Genomic DNA, 16,529 nt, shown 5'->3' with positions numbered 1-16,529 from the left:
AAACTCTTTCTCTTATAACTGCGCGAAAAGCATGTATTCATGCTTAATACACCGAAACAAGCTGTTTTAGACCGAAGCGAGCTAAATCAAACACTTCGGTTTTACAAGTGTTCCTCTGATACGCGTCAAAACGTTTTCTCTTATAACTGCGCGAAAAGCATATATTCGTGCTTAAAACAACGAAACAAGCTGTTTTAGACCAAAACGAGCTATATCTGAACACATCGGTTTTACAAGTATCCACGTGATACGCGTCAAAACGTTTTCTCTTTTAACTACGCGAAAAGCATGTATTCGTGCCTAATACAACGAAACAAGCTGTTTTAGACCGAGACGAGCTAAATCTGAACACATCGGTATTACAAGTGTCCCTGTGACTCGAGTCAAGACTTTCATAACTGCGCGAAAAGCATGTATTCGTGCTTAATACAACGAAACAGGCTGTTTCAGACCGAAACGATTTAGATCAGAACACATCGGTTTTACAAGTGTCCCCGTGTTACGCCTCAGAACTTTTTCTCTTATAACTGCGCGAAAAGCATGTATTCGTGCTTAATACAACGAAACAGGGTGTTTCAGACCAAATCGATTTGGATCAGAACACATCGGTTTTACAAGTGTCCACGTGATACGCGTCAGAGCTTTTTCTCTTATAACTGCGTGAAAAGCATGTATTCTTGCTTAATACAACGAAACAAACTGTTTTAGACCGAAACGAGCTATATGACAACACATCGGTTTTACAAGTGTTCCTCTGATACGCGTCAAAACGTTTTCTCTTATAACTGCGCGAAAAGCTTGTATTCGTGCCTAATACAACGAAACAAGCCGTTTGAGACCAAAACGAGCTAGATCTGTACACATCGGTTTTACAAGTGTCCCTGTGACACGCGTCAACACTTTTTCTCTTATAACCGTGCGAAAAGGGTATATTCGTGCTTAATACAACAAAACAAGCTGTTTTAGACCAAAACGAGCTTGATCTGAACACATCGGTTTTACAAGTGTCCATGTGATACGCGTCAAAACTTTTTCTCTTATAACTGCGCGAAAAGCATGTATTCGTGCTTAATACAACGAAACAAGCTGTTTTAGACCGAAACGAGCTAAATCTGAACACATCGGTTTTACAAGTGTCCCTGTGACACGCGTCAAAACTCTTTCTCTTATAACTGCGCGAAAAGCATGTATTCATGCTTAATACACCGAAACAAGCTGTTTTAGACCGAAGCGAGCTAAATCAAACACTTTGGTTTTACAAGTGTTCCTCTGATACGCGTCAAAACGTTTTCTCTTATAACTGCGCGAAAAGCATATATTCGTGCTTAAAACAACGAAACAAGCTGTTTTAGACCAAAACGAGCTATATCTGAACACATCGGTTTTACAAGTATCCACGTGATACGCGTCAAAACGTTTTCTCTTTTAACTACGCGAAAAGCATGTATTCGTGCCTAATACAACGAAACAAGCTGTTTTAGACCGAAACGAGCAAATTCTGAACACATCGGGTTTGCAAGTGTCCATGTGATACGCGTCAAAACTTTCATAACTGCGCGAAAAGCATGTATTCGTGCTTAATCCAACGAAACAAGCTGTTTTAGACCGAAACGAGCTAGATCTGAACACATCGGTTTTACAAGTGTTCCTCTGATACGCGTCAAAACGTTTTCTCTTATAACTGGGCGAAAAGCTTGTATTCGTGCCTAATACAACGAAGCAAGCCGTTTGAGACCAAAACGAGCTAGATCTGAACACATCGGATTTACAAGTGTCCCTGTGACACGCGTCAACACTTTTTCTCTTAGAACCGTGCGAAAAGGGTATATTCGTGCTTAATACAACAAAACAAGCTGTTTTAGACCAAAACGAGCTTGATCTGAACACATCGGTTATACAAGTAAGTGTCCATGTGATACGCGTCAAAACTTTTTCTCTTATAACTGCGCGAAAAGCATGTATTCGTACTTAATACAACGAAACAAGCTGTTTTAGACCAAAACGAGCAAGATCTGAACACATCGGTTTTATAAGTGTCCATGTGATACGCGTCAAAACTTTTTCTCTTATAACTGCGCGAAAAGCATGTATTGGTGCTTAATACAACGAAACAAGCTGTTTTAGACCGAAACGAGCTAAATCACAACACATCGGTTTTACAAGTCTTCCTCTGATACGCGTCAAAACTTTTTCTCCTCTAACTGCGCGAAAAGCATGTATTCTTGCTTAATACAACGAAACAAGCTGTTTTAGACCAAAACGAGCTAGATCTGAACACATCGGTTTTACAAGTGTCCATGTGATACGCGTCAAAACTTTTTCTCTTATAACTGCGCGAAAAGCATGTATTCGTGCTTAATACAAAAAAAAAGCTGTTTTAGACCGAAACGAGCTAAATCTGAACACATCGGTTTTACAAGTGTCCCTGTGACACGCGTCAAAACTCTTTCTCTTATAACTGCGCGAAAAGCATGTATTCGTGCTTAATACAACGAAACAAGCTGTTTTAGACCGAAACGAGCTAAATTTGAAAACATCGGTTTTACAAGTGTCTCTGTCACACGCGTCAAAACTTTTTCTCTTATAACTGCGCGAAAAGCATGTATTCGTGCTTAATACAGCGATACAAGCTGTTTTAGACCGAAACGAGCTAGAACTGAACACATCGGTTTTACAAGTGTCCATGTGATACGCGTCAAAACTTTTTTCTCTTATAACTGCGCGAAAAGCATGTATTCGTGCTTAATTCAACGAAACAAGCTGTTTTAGACCGAAACGAGGTAAATCTGAACACATCGGCTTTACAAGTGTCTATGTGATACGCGTCAAAACGTTTTCTCTTATAACTGCGCGAAAAGCATGTATTCGTGCTTAATTCAACGAAACAAGCTGTTTTAGACCGAAACGAGGTAAATCTGAACACATCGGCTTTACAAGTGTCTATGTGATACGCGTCAAAACGTTTTCTCTTATAACTGCGCTAAAAGCATGCATTCGTGCTTAATACAACGAAACAAGCTGTTTTAGACCAAAACGAGATAGATCTGAACACATCGGTTTTACAAGTGTCCATGTGATACGCGTCAAACTTTTTCTCTTATAACTGGGCGAAAAGCATGTATTCGTGCTTAATACAACGAAACAAGCTGTTTTAGACCGAAACGAGCTAAATCTGAACACATTGGTTTTACAAGTGTCCCTGTGACACGCGTCAAAACTCTTTCTCTTATAACTGCGCGAAAAGCATGTATTCATGCTTAATACAACGAAACAAGCTCTTTTAGACCGAAACGAGCTAGATCTGAACACATCGGTTTTAAAAGCGTCCATGTGATACGCGTCAAAACTTTTTCTCTTATAACTGCGCGAAAAGCTTGTATTCGTGCCTAATACAACGAAACAAGCTGTTTTAGACCAAAACGAGCTAAATCACAACACATCGGTTTTACAAGTGTTCCTCTGATATGCGTCAAAACGTTTTCTCCTATGACTGCGCGAAAAGCATGTATTCGTGCTTAATACAACGAAACAAGCTGTTTTAGACCGAGATGAGCTAAATCTGAACACATCGGGTTTGCAAGTGTCCCTGTGACTCGAGTCAAGACTTTCATAACTGCGCGAAAAGCATGTATTCGTGCTTAATACAACGAAACAGGCTGTTTCAGACCTAAACGATTTAGATCAGAACACATCGGTTTTACAAGTGTCCCCGTGTTACGCCTCAGAACTTTTTCTCTTATAACTGCGCGAAAAGCATGTATTCGTGCTTAATGCAACGAAACAGACTGTTTCAGACCAAATCGATTTAGATCAGAAGACATCGGGTTTACAAGTGTCCACGTGATACGCGTCAGAGCTTTTTCTTTTATAACTGCGTGAAAAGCATGTATTCTTGCTTAATACAACGAAACAAACTGTTTTAGACCGAAACGAGGTAAATCTGAGCACATCAGTTTTACAAGTGTTCCTCTGATACGCGTCAAGACGTTTTCTCCTATAACTGCGCGAAAAGCTTGTATTCGTGCCTAATACAACGAAACAAGCCGTTTGAGACCAAAACGAGCTTGATCTGAACACATCGGTTTTACAAGTGTCCATGTGATAAGCGTCAAAACTTTTTCTCTTATAACTGCGCGAAAAGCATGTATTCGTGCTTAATACAACAAAACAAGCTGTTTTAGACCAAAACGAGCTTGATCTGAACACATCGGTTTTACAAGTGTCCATGTGATACGCGTCAAAACTTTTTCTCTTATAACTGCGCGAAAAGCATGTATTCGTACTTAATACAACGAAACAAGCTGTTTTAGACCAAAAGGAGCTAGATCTGAACACATCGGTTTTACAAGTGTCCATGTGATACGCGTCAAAACTTTTTCTCTTATAACTGCGCGAAAAGCATGTATTGGTGCTTAATACAACGAAACAAGCTGTTTTAGACCGAAACGAGCTAAATTTGAAAACATCGGTTTTACAAGTGTCTCTGTCACACGCGTCAAAACTTTTTCTCTTATACCTGCGCGAAAAGCATGTATTCGTGCTTAATACAACGAAACAAGCTGTTTTAGACCGAAGCGAGCTAAATTTGAAAACATCGGTTTTACAAGTGTCTCTGTCACACGCGTCAAAACTTTTTTCTCTTATAACTGCGCGAAAAGCATGTATTCGTGCTTAATTCAACGAAACAAGCTGTTTTAGACCGAAACGAGGTAGAACTGAACAGATCGGTTTTACAAGTGTCCATGTGATACGCGTCAAAACTCTTTCTCTTATAACTGCGCGAAAAGCATATATTCATGCTTAATAGAACGAAACAAGCTCTTTTAGACCGAAACGAGCTAGATCTGAACACATCGGTTTTAAAAGCGTCCATGTGATACGCGTCAAAACTTTTTCTCTTATAACTGCGCGAAAAGCTTGTATTTGTGCTTAATACAACGAAACAAGCTGTTTTAGACCGAAACGAGCTAGATCTGAACACATCGGTTTTAAAAGCGTCCATGTGATACGCGTCAAAACTTTTTCTCTTATAACTGCGCGAAAAGCTTGTATTCGTGCTTAATACAACGAAACAAGCTGTTTTAGACCAAAACGAGCTAGATCTGAACACATCGGTTTTACTAGTGTCCATGTGATACGCGTCAAAACTTTTTCTCCTATGACTGTGCGAAAAGCATGTATTCTTGCTTAATACAACGTAACAAGCTGTTTTAGACCGAAGCGAGCTAAATCACAACACATCGGTTTTACAAGTGTTCCTCTGATATGCGTCAAAACGTTTTCTCCTATAACTGCGCGAAAAGCATGTATTCGTGCTTAATACATGAAACAAGCTGTTTTAGACCGAGATGAGCTAAATCTGAACACATCGGTATTACAAGTGTCCCTGTGACTCGAGTCAAGACTTTCATAACTGTGCGAAAAGCATGTATTCGTGCTTAATACAACGAAACAGGCTGTTTCAGACCGAATGAGCTAAATCTGAACACATCGGTTTTACAAGTGTCCCCGTGTTACGCCTCAGAACTTTTTCTCTTATAACTGCGCGAAAAGCATGTATTCGTGCTTAATACAACGAAACAGGGTGTTTGAGACCAAATCGATTTAGATCAGAACACATCGGTTTTACAAGTGTCCACGTGATACGCGTCAGAGCTTTTTCTCTTATAACTGCGTGAAAAGCATGTATTCTTGCTTAATACAACGAAACAAGCTGTTTTAGACCGAAACGATCAAATTCTGAACACATCGGGTTTACAAGTGTCCATGTGATACGCGTCAAAACTTTCATAACTGCGCGAAAAGCATGTATTCGTGCTTAATCCAACGAAACAAGCTGTTTTAGACCGAAACGAGCTAGATCTGAACACATCGGTTTTAGAAGTGTCCATGTGATACGCGTCAAAACTTTTTCTCTTATAACGGCGCGAAAAGCATGTATTCGTGCTTAATACAACGAAACAAGCTGTTTTAGACCAAACGAGCTAGCTCTGAACACATCGGTTTTACGAGTGTCCATGTGATACGCGTCAAAACTTTTTCTCTTATAACTGCGCGAAAAGCATGTATTCGTGCTTAATCCAACGAAAGAAGTTGTTTTAGACCAAAAAGACCTAAATCTGAACACGTCGGGTTTACAAGTGTCCATGTGATACGCGTCAAAACTTTTTCTCTTATAACTGCTCGAAAAGCTTTTATTCGTGCTTAATACAACGAAACAAGCTGTTTTAGACCATAACCAGCTAGATCTGAACACATCGGTTTTACAAATGTCCCTGTGACAGGCGTCAAAACTTTTTCTCTTATAACTGCGCGAGAAGCATATATTCGTGCGTAATGCAACGAAACAAGCTGCTTAAAACCGAAACGAGCTAAATCTGAACACATTGGTTTTACAAGTGTCCCTGTGACACGAGTCAAATCTTTTTCTCTTATAACTGCGCGAAAAGCATGTATTCGTTCTTAATACAACGAAACAAGCTGTTTTAGACCGAATGAGCTAAATCTGAACACATCGGTTTTACAAGTGTCCCTCTATTACGCGTCAAAACTTTTTCTTCTATAACTGCGCGAAAAGCATATATTCTTGCTTAAAACAACGAAACAAGCTGTTTTAGACCAAAATGAGCTATATCTGAACACATCGGTTTTACAAGTATCCACGTGATACGCGTCAAAACTTTTTCTCTTTTAACTACGCGAAAAGCATGTATTCGTGCTTAATACAACGAAACAAGCTGTTTTAGACCGAAACGATCAAATTCTGAACACATCGGGTTTACAAGTGTCCATGTGATACGCGTCAAAACTTTTTCTCTTTTAACTACGCGAAAAGCATGTATTAGTGCTTAATCCAACGAAACAAGCTGTTTTAGACCGAAACGAGCTAGTTCTGAACACATCGGTTTTTGAAGTGTCCATGTGATACGCGTCAAAACTTTTTCTCTTATAACTGCGCGAAAAGCATGTATTCGTGCTTAATACAACGAAACAAGCTGTTTTAGACCAAACGAGCTAGCTCTGAACACATCGGTTTTACGAGTGTCCATGTGATACGCGTCAAAACTTTTTCTCTTATAACTGCGCGAAAAGCATGTATTCGTGCTTAATCCAACGAAAGAAGTTGTTTTAGACCGAAACGACCTAAATCTGAACACGTCGGGTTTACAAGTGTCCATGTGATACGCGTCAAAACTTTTTCTCTTATAACTGCTCGAAAAGCTTTTATTCGTGCCTAATACAACGAAACAAGCGGTTTTAGACCATAACCAGCTAGATCTGAACACATCGGTTTTACAAATGTCCCTGTGCTGTGACAGGCGTCAAAACTTTTTCTCTTATAACTGCGCGAGAAGCATATATTCGTGCGTAATGCAACGAAACAAGCTGCTTTAGACCGAAACGAGCTAAATCTGAACACATTGGTTTTACAAGTGTCCCTGTGACACGAGTAAAATCTTTTTCTCTTATAACTGCGCGAAAAGCATGTATTCGTGTTTAATACAACAAAACAAGTTGTTTTAGACCAAAACGAGCTAAATCTGAACACATTAGGGTTTACAAGTGTTCATGTGATACGCGTCAAAACTTTCATAACTGCGCGAAAAGCATGTATTCGTGCTTAATACAACGAAACGAGCTGTTTTAGACCAAAACGATCTAGATCAGAACACATCGGTTTGACAAGTGTCCACGAGAAACTCGTCAAAACTTTTTCTCTTATAACTGCACGAAAAGCATGTATTGGTGCTTAATACAACGAAACAAGCTGTTTTAGACCGAAACGAGCTAAATATGAAAACATCGGTTTTACAAGTGTCAATGTGACATGCGTCGAAACTTTTTCTCTTATAACTGCGCGAAAAGCATGTATTCTTGCTTAATACAAAGAAACAAGCTGTTTTAGACCGAAACGAGCTAAATCTAAACACATCGGTTTTACAAGTGTCCCTGAGACACGCGTCAAAACTTTTTCTCTTATAACTGCTCGAAAAGCTTGCATTCGTGCTTAATCAACGAAACAAGCTGTTTTAGACCAAACCAGATAAATCTGAACACATCGCTTTTACAAGTGTCCATATGATACGCGTCAAAACTTTTTCTCTTATAACTGCGCGACAAGCATGTATTCGTGCTTAATCCAACGAAACAAGCTGTTTTAGACGGAAACGAGGTAAATCTGAACACATCGGTTTTACAAGTGTCCCCGTGACACGCGTCAAAACTTTTTCTCTTATAACTGCGCGAAAAGCATGTATTCTTGCTTAATACAACGAAACAAGCTGTTTTTGACTTGAAAGGAGCTAAATCACAACACATCGGTTTTACAAGTCTTCCTCTGATACGCGTCAAAACTTTTTCTCTTATAACTGCGGGAAAAGCCTGTATTCGTGCTTAATACAACGAAACAAGCTGCTTTAGACCGAGATGAGCAAAATCTGAACACATCGGCTTTACAAGTGTCCCTCTAATACGCGTCAAAGCTTTTTCTTCTATAACTGCGCGAAAAGCATATATTCGTGCTTAAAACAAAGAAACAAGCTGTTTTACACCAAAACGAGCTATATCTGAACACATCGATTTTACAAGTATCCACGTGATACGCGTCAAAACTTTTTCTCTTTTAACTGCGCGAAAAGCATGTATTCGTGCTTAATACAACGAAACAAGCTGTTTTAGACCAAAACGAGCTAGATCTGAACACATCGGTTTTACAAGTGTCCTTATGATACGCGTCAAAGCGTTTTCTCTTATAACTGCTCGAAAAACTTGTATTTGTGCTTAACTACTTCTTTTTCGCATTCCAGATTTTAACGTCGACCCTACTGCCCTGGCTTCAAGACAAGTCAGTGTGACTTCGCAGACTTCCACGCCACTATTTCTGCTGGCCGAGCTGTAAACGAGTCATACGAGCGGCAGAGAGTGTGGTGAAAGGACGACTACCTTAACTATTTCTTTTTCGCCTTCCAGATTTTGACGTCTACCCTGCTACCCTGGCTTCAAGACAACTCAGGGTGACGTCGCAGACTTCCGCGCCACTATTTCTGCCGGCCGAGCTGTAAAAGAGTCATACGAGGGGTAGCGAGTGTGGTGAAAGGACGACTACCTTAACTATTTCTTTTTAGCCTTCCAGATTTTGACGTCGACCGTGCTACCCTGGCTTCAAGACAACTCAGTGTGACGTCGCAGACTTCCACGCCACTATTTCTGCTGGCCCAGCTGTAAACGAGTCATACGAGCGGCAGCGAGTGTCGTGAAAGGACGACTACCTTAACAATTACTTTTTCGCCTTCCAGATTTTGTCGTCGACCCTGCTACCCCGGCTTCAAGACAACTCAGTGTGACGTCGCACACTTCCACGCCACGATTTCTTCCGGCCGAGCTCTAAACGAGTCACACGAGCGGCAGCGACTGTAGTGAAAATACACCCACCTTAACTATTTATTTTCGCCTTACAGATTTTGACGTCGACCTTGCTACCCTGGCTTCAAGTCAAGTCAGTGTGACGTCGCAGGCTTCCACGCCACTATTTCTGCTGGTCCAGCTGTAAACGAGTCATACGAGCGGCAGCGAGTGTGGTGAAAGGACGACTACCTTAACTATTATTTCTTTTGCGCCTTCCAGATTTTGACGTCGACCCTGCTACCCTGGCTTCAAGACAACAAAGTGTGACGTCGCAGACTTCAACGCCACTATTTCTGCCGGCCGAGCTGTAAACGAGTCATACGAGCGGCAGCGAGTGTGGTAAAAGGACGACTACCTTAACTATTTCTTTTTCGCCTTCAAGATTTTGACGTCGACCCTGCTACACTGGCTTCAAGACAACTCAGTGGGAAGTCGCAGACTTCCACGCCACTATTTCGGCCGGCCGAGCTGTAAACGAGTCATACGAGCGGCAGCGAGTGTGGTGAAAGGACGACTACCTTAACTATTTCTTTTTCCCCTTACAGATTTTGACGTCGACCCTGCTACCCTGGCTTCAAGACAACTCAGTGTGACGTCGGAGACTTCCACGCACTATTTCTGCCGGCCGAGCTGTAAACGAGTCATACGAGCGGCAGCGAGTGTGGTGAAAGGACGACTACCTTAACTATTTCTTTTTCGCCTTCCAGATTTTGACGTCGACCCTGCTAACCTGGCTTCAAGACAACTCAGGGTGACGTCGCACACTCCCGCGCCACGATTTCTGCCGGCCGAGCTGTAAACGAGTCACACGAGCGGCAGCAACTGTAGTGAAAATACACCCACCTTAACTATTTATTTTCGCCTTACAGATTTTGACGTCGACCCTGCTACCCTGGCTTCAGGGCAAGTCAGTGTGACGTCGCAGACTTCCACGCCACTATTTCTGCCGGCCGAGCTGTAAACGAGTCATACGAGCGGCAGCGAGTGTGGTGAAAGGACGACTACCTTAACTATTTCTTTTTAGCCTTCCAGATTTTGACGTCGACCCTGCTACCCTGGCTTCAAGACAACTCAGTGTGACGTCGCAGACTTCCACGCCACTATTTCTGCTGGCCCAGCTGTAAACGAGTCTTACGAGCGGCAGAGAGTGTGGTGGATGGACGACTTCCTTAACTATTTCTTTTTGGCCTTCCAGATTTTGACGTCGACCCTGCTACTCTGGCTTCGAGACAACTCAGTGTGACCCCGCAGACTTCCACGCCACTATTTCTGCCGGCCGAGTTGTAAACGAGTCATACGAGTGGCAGCGACTTTTTCGCCTTCCAGATTTTGACGTCGACCCTACTACTCTGGCTTCAAGACAACTCAGTGTGACGTCGCAGACTTCCACGCCACTATTTCTGCCGGCCGAGCTGTAAACGAGTCATACGAGTGGCAGCGAGTGTTGCGAAAGGACGACTACCTTAACTATTTCTTTTTCGCCTTCCAGATTTTGACGTCGACCCTGCTAACCTGGCTTCAAGACATTTCAGGGTGACGTCGCAGACTTCCGCGCCACTATTTCTGCTGGCCCAGCTGTAAACGAGTCTTACGAGCGGCAGCGAGTGTGGTGGATGGACGACTACCTTAACTATTTCTTTTTCGCCTTCAAGATTTTGACGTCGACCCTGCTAATCTGGCTTCAAGACAACTCAGTCTGACGTCGCAGACTTGCACGCCACTATTTCTGCCGGCCGAGCTGTAAACGAGTCATACGAGTGGCAGCGAGTGTTGTGAAAGGACGACTACCTTAACTATTTCTTTCTCGCCTTCCAGATTTTGACGTCGACCCTGCTACCCTGGCTTCAAGACAACTCAGTGTGACGTCGCAGACTTCCGCGCCACTATTTCTGCCGGCCGAGCTGTAAACGAGTCATACGAGCGGCAGCGAGTGTCGTGAAAGGACGACTACCTTAACAATTACTTTTTCGCCTTCCAGATTTTGTCGTCGACCCTGCTACCCGGGCTTCAAGACAACTCAGTGTGACGTCGCACACATCCGCGCCACGATTTCTGCCGGCCGAGCTGTAAACGAGTCACACGAGCGGCAGCGACTGTAGTGAAAATACACCCACCTTAACTATTTATTTTCGCCTTACAGATTTTGACGTCGACCTTGCTACCCTGGCTTCAAGACAAGTCAGTGTGACGTCGCAGACTTCCACGCCACGATTTCTGCCGGCCGAGCTGTAAACGAGTCACACGAGCGTCAGCGACTGTAGTGAAAATACACCCACCTTAACTATTTATTTTCGCCTTACAGATTTTGACGTCGACCTTGCTACCCTGGCTTCAAGACAACTCAGTGTGACGTCGCAGACTTTCACGCCACTATTTCTGCCGGCCGAGCTGTAAACGAGTCATACGAGCGGCAGCGAGTGTGGTGAAAGGACGACTACCTTAACTATTTCTTCTTCGCCTTCCAGATTTTGACGTCGACCCTGCTACCCTGGCTTCAAGACAAGTCAGTGTGACGTCGCAGACTTCCGCGAAACTATTTCTGCTGGCCGAGCTGTAAACGAGTCATACGAGCGGTAGCCAGTGTGGTGAAAGGACGACTATCTTAACTATTTCTTTCTCGCCTTCCAGATTTTGAAGTCGACCCTGCTACCCTGGCTTCAAGACAACTCAGTGTGACGTCGCTGACTTCTACGCCACTATTTCTGCCGGCCGAGCTGTAAACGAGTCATACGAGCGGCAGCGAGTGTGGTGAAAGGACGACTACCTTAACTATTTCTTTTTCGCATTCCAGATTTTGACGTCGACCCCACTACCCTGGCTTCAAGACAAGTCAGTGTGACTTCCCAGACTTCCACGCCACTATTTCTGCTGGCCGAGCTGTAAACGAGTCATACGAGCGGCAGCGAGTGTGGTGGATGGACGTCTACCTTAACTATTTCTTTTTCGCCTTCCAGATTTTGACGTCGACCCTGCTAACCTGGCTTCAAGACAACTCAGGGTGACGTCGCAGACTTCCACGCCACTATTTCTGCTGGCCCAGCTGTAAACGAGTCTTACGAGCGGCAGCGAGTGTGGTGGATGGACGACTACCTTAACTATTTCTTTTTCGCCTTCCAGATTTTGACGTCGACCCTGCTACCCTGGCTTCAAGACAACTCAGTGTGACGTCGCACAATTCCGCGCCACGATTTCTGCCGGCCGAGCTGTAAACGAGTCACACGATCGGCAGCGACTGTAGTGAAAATACACCCACCTTAACTATTTATTTTCGCCTTACAGATTTTGACGTCGACCCTGCTACCCTGGCTTCAAGACAACTCAGTGTGACGTCGCAGACTTCCGCGCCACTATTTCTGCCGGCCGAGTTGTAAACGAGTCATACGAGCGGCAGCGAGTGTCGTGAAAAGACGGCTACCTTAACAATTACTTTTTCGCCTTCCAGATTTTGTCGTCGACCCTGCTACCCCGGCTTCAAGACAACTCAGTGTGACGTCGCACACTTCCGCGCCACGATTTCTGCCGGCCGAGCTGTAAATGAGTCACACGAGCGGCAGCGACTGTAGTTAAAATACACCTACCATAACTATTTATTTTCGCCTTAAAGAATTTGACGTCGACCTTGCTACCCTGGCTTCAAGTCAAGTCAGTGTGACGTCGCAGACTTCCACGCCACTATTTCTGCTGGTCCAGCTGTAAACGAGTCATACGAGCGGCAGCGAGTGTGGTGAAAGGACGACTACCTTAACTATTATTTCTTTTGCGATTTCCAGATTTTGACGTCGGCCCTGCTACCCGGGCTTCAAGACAACTCAGTGTGACGTCGCAGACTTCCACGCCACTATTTCTGCCGGCCGCGCTGTAAACGAGTCATACGAGCGGCAGCGAGTGTGGTAAAAGGACGACTACCTTAACTCTTGGACCAAGTTCATTATTTACCTTAATTGCAACTTCGTCTATCCCTTCGGGTATGCATATTCGAATATTTGCTCCCGCCTTTCTCCAGTTAATACTGGTCAGTTCTAACCAGTTTTCTATTGTGATATCCTGCGTTGCTCCCTCATTCGGGCTATTACCCTATCATCGTGCCTAAATGACTCAGCTATTACTGATGCAATGTGCTTCACAGCATCGTCTCCCTCTAAACAATTTCCTTCGTATTCTTGAATCTGTTGCTGCTTTCTCCAATGCTTTTATGAGCGTTTCCTCGCCTCTTGGGCCAAGTTCATTAATTAACTTGATTGGAACTTCGTCTATCCCTTCGGGTATGCAAATTCGAATATTTGCTCCCGCCTTTCTCCAGGTATTACTGGTCAGTTCTAACCAGTTTTATATTGTGATATCCTGCGTTGCTCCCTCATTTGGGCTATTTCCCTATCGTCGTGCCTAAATGACTCAGCTATTACTGATGCAATGCGTTTCACAGCATCCTCTCCCTCTAAACAATTTCATTCGTATTCTTGAATCTGTTGCTGCTTTCTCCAATGCTTTTATGAGCGTTTCCTCGCCTCTTGGGCCTAGTTCATTAATTAACTTGATTGGAACTTCGTCTATCCCTTCGGGTATGCATATTCGAATATTTGCTCCCACCTTTCTCCAGTTAATACTGGTAAGTTCTAACCAGTTTTATATTGTGATATCCTGCGTTGCTCCCTCATTTGGGCTATTACCCTAGCGTCGTGCCTAAATGACTGAGCCATTACTGATGCAATGTGTTTCACAGCATCGTCTCCCTCTAAACAATTTCCTTCGTATTCTTGACTCTGTTGCTGTTTTCTCCAATGCTTTTATGAGCGTTTCCTCGCCTCTTGGGCCAAGTTCATTAATTACTTGAATGGAACTTCGTCTATCAATTCGGGTATGCATTTTCGAATATTTGCTCCCGCCTTTCTCCAGTTAATACTGGTCAGTTCTAACCAGTTTTCTATTGTGATATCCTGCGTTGCTCTCTCATTTGGGCTATTACCCTATCGTCGTGCCTAAATGACTCGGCTATTACTGATGCAATTAGCTTCACAGCATCGTCTCCCTCTAAACAATTTCCTTCGTGTTCTTGAATATTTTGCTGCTTTCTCCAATGCTTTTATGAGCGTTTCCTCGCCTCTTGGGCCAAGTTCATTCATTAATTTGAATGGAACTTTGTCTATCAATTCGGGTGTGCATATTCGAATATTTGCTCCCGCCTTTCTCCAGTTAATACTGGTCAGTTCTAACCAGTTTTCTATTGTAGTATCCTGCGTTGCTCCCTCATTTGGGCTATTACCGTATCGTCGTGCCTAAATGACTCAGCTATTACTGATGCAATGTGCTTCACAGCATCGTCTCCCTCTAAACATTTTCCTTCGTATTCTTGAATCTGTTGCTGCTTTCTCCAATGCTTTTATGAGTGTTTCATATATTCATAATTAGGTTCATTATTTAACTTGATTAGAACTTCGTCAATCACTACGGATGTGCATTTCGGAATGTTTGCTTCCGCCTTTTTCCTGTTAATACTGTTCAGTTTTAAGCTGTTTTCTATTGTGATGTCCTGCGTTGCTCCTCATTTCGGCTATTACGCTATCATCGTGCCTAAATGACTAAGCTATCACTGATGCAATGTGCTTCACAGCATCGTCTTCCTCTAAACACTTTCCCTCGTAATCTTCAATCTGTTGCTGCTTTCTCCAATGCTTTTATCAGCGTTTCTTCGCCTCTTGTGCCAAGTTCATTAATTAACTTGATTGGAACTTCGTCTATCCCTTCGGGTATGCATTTTCAAATATTTGCTCCCGCCTTTCTCCAGTTAATACTGGTCAGTTATAAGCAGTTTTCTATAGTGGTATCCTGTGTTGCTCCCTCATTTGGGCTATTACCCTATCGTCGTGCCTAAATGACTCAGCGCTTACTGATGCAATGTGCTTCACAGCATCGTCTCCCTCTAAACATTTTCCTTCGTATTCTTGAACCTGTTGCTGCTTTCTCCAATACTTTTATGAGCGTTTCCTCGCCTCTTGGGCCAAGTTCATTAACTAACTTGATTGGAACTTCGCCTATCCATTCGGCTATGCAATTTCGAATATTTGCTCCCGCCTTTCTCCAGTTAATACTGGTCAGTTCTAAGCAGTTTTCTATCGTGACATCCTGCGTTGCTCCCTCATTTGAGCTATTACCCTATCGTCGTGCATAAATGACTCAGCGCTCACTAATGCAATGTGCTTCACAGTATCGTCTCCCTCTAAACATTTTCCTTCGTATTCTTGAATCTGTTGCTGCTTTCTCCAATGGTTTTATCAGCGTTTCCTCGCTTCTTGGGCCAAGTTCATTAATAACTTGATTGGAACTTCGTCTATCACTGCGGATGTGCATTTCGGAATGTTTGCTTCCGCCTTTTTCTAGTTAATACTGGTCAGTTTTAAGCTGTTTTCTATTCTGATGTCCTGTCTTGCTCCCTCATTTGGGCTATTACCCTATCGTCGTGCCTAAATGACTCAGCTATTACTGATGCAATCTGCTTCACAGCATCGTCTCCCTCTAAACATTGTCCCTCGTATTCTTTAATCTGTTGCTGCTTTCTCCAATGCTTTTATTAGCGTCTCCTCTCTTCTTGGGCCAAGTTCATTAATTAACTTGATTGGAACTTCGTCTATCCCTTCGGGTATGCATATTCGAATATTTGCTCCCGCCTTTCTCCAGGTAATACAGGTAAATTCTAACCAGTTTTATATTGTGATATCCTGCGTTGCTCCCTCATTTGGGCTATTACCCTAGCGTCGTGCCTAAATGACTCAGCTATTACTGATGCAATGTGTTTCACAGCATCGTCTCGCTCTAAACAATTTCGTTCGTATTCTTGAATCTGTTGCTGTTTTCTCCAATGCTTTTATGAGCGTTTCCTCGCCTCTTGGGCCAAGTTCATTAATTAACTTGAATGGAACTTCGTCTATCAATTCGGGTATGCATTTTCGAATATTTGCTCCGCCTTTCTCCAGTTAATACTGGTCAGTTCTAACCAGTTTTTTATTGTAGTATCCTGCGTTGCTCCCTCATTTGGGCTATTACCGTATCGTCGTGCCTAAATGACACAGCTATTACTGATGCAATGTGCTTCACAGCATCGTCTCCCTCTAAACATTTTCCTTCGTATT

Source organism: Amblyomma americanum, chromosome 7 (assembly GCF_052857255.1).
Source record: "Amblyomma americanum isolate KBUSLIRL-KWMA chromosome 7, ASM5285725v1, whole genome shotgun sequence".
Taxonomy (NCBI): Eukaryota; Metazoa; Arthropoda; class Arachnida; order Ixodida; family Ixodidae; genus Amblyomma; species Amblyomma americanum.
This window is presented reverse-complemented; position numbering follows the sequence as displayed.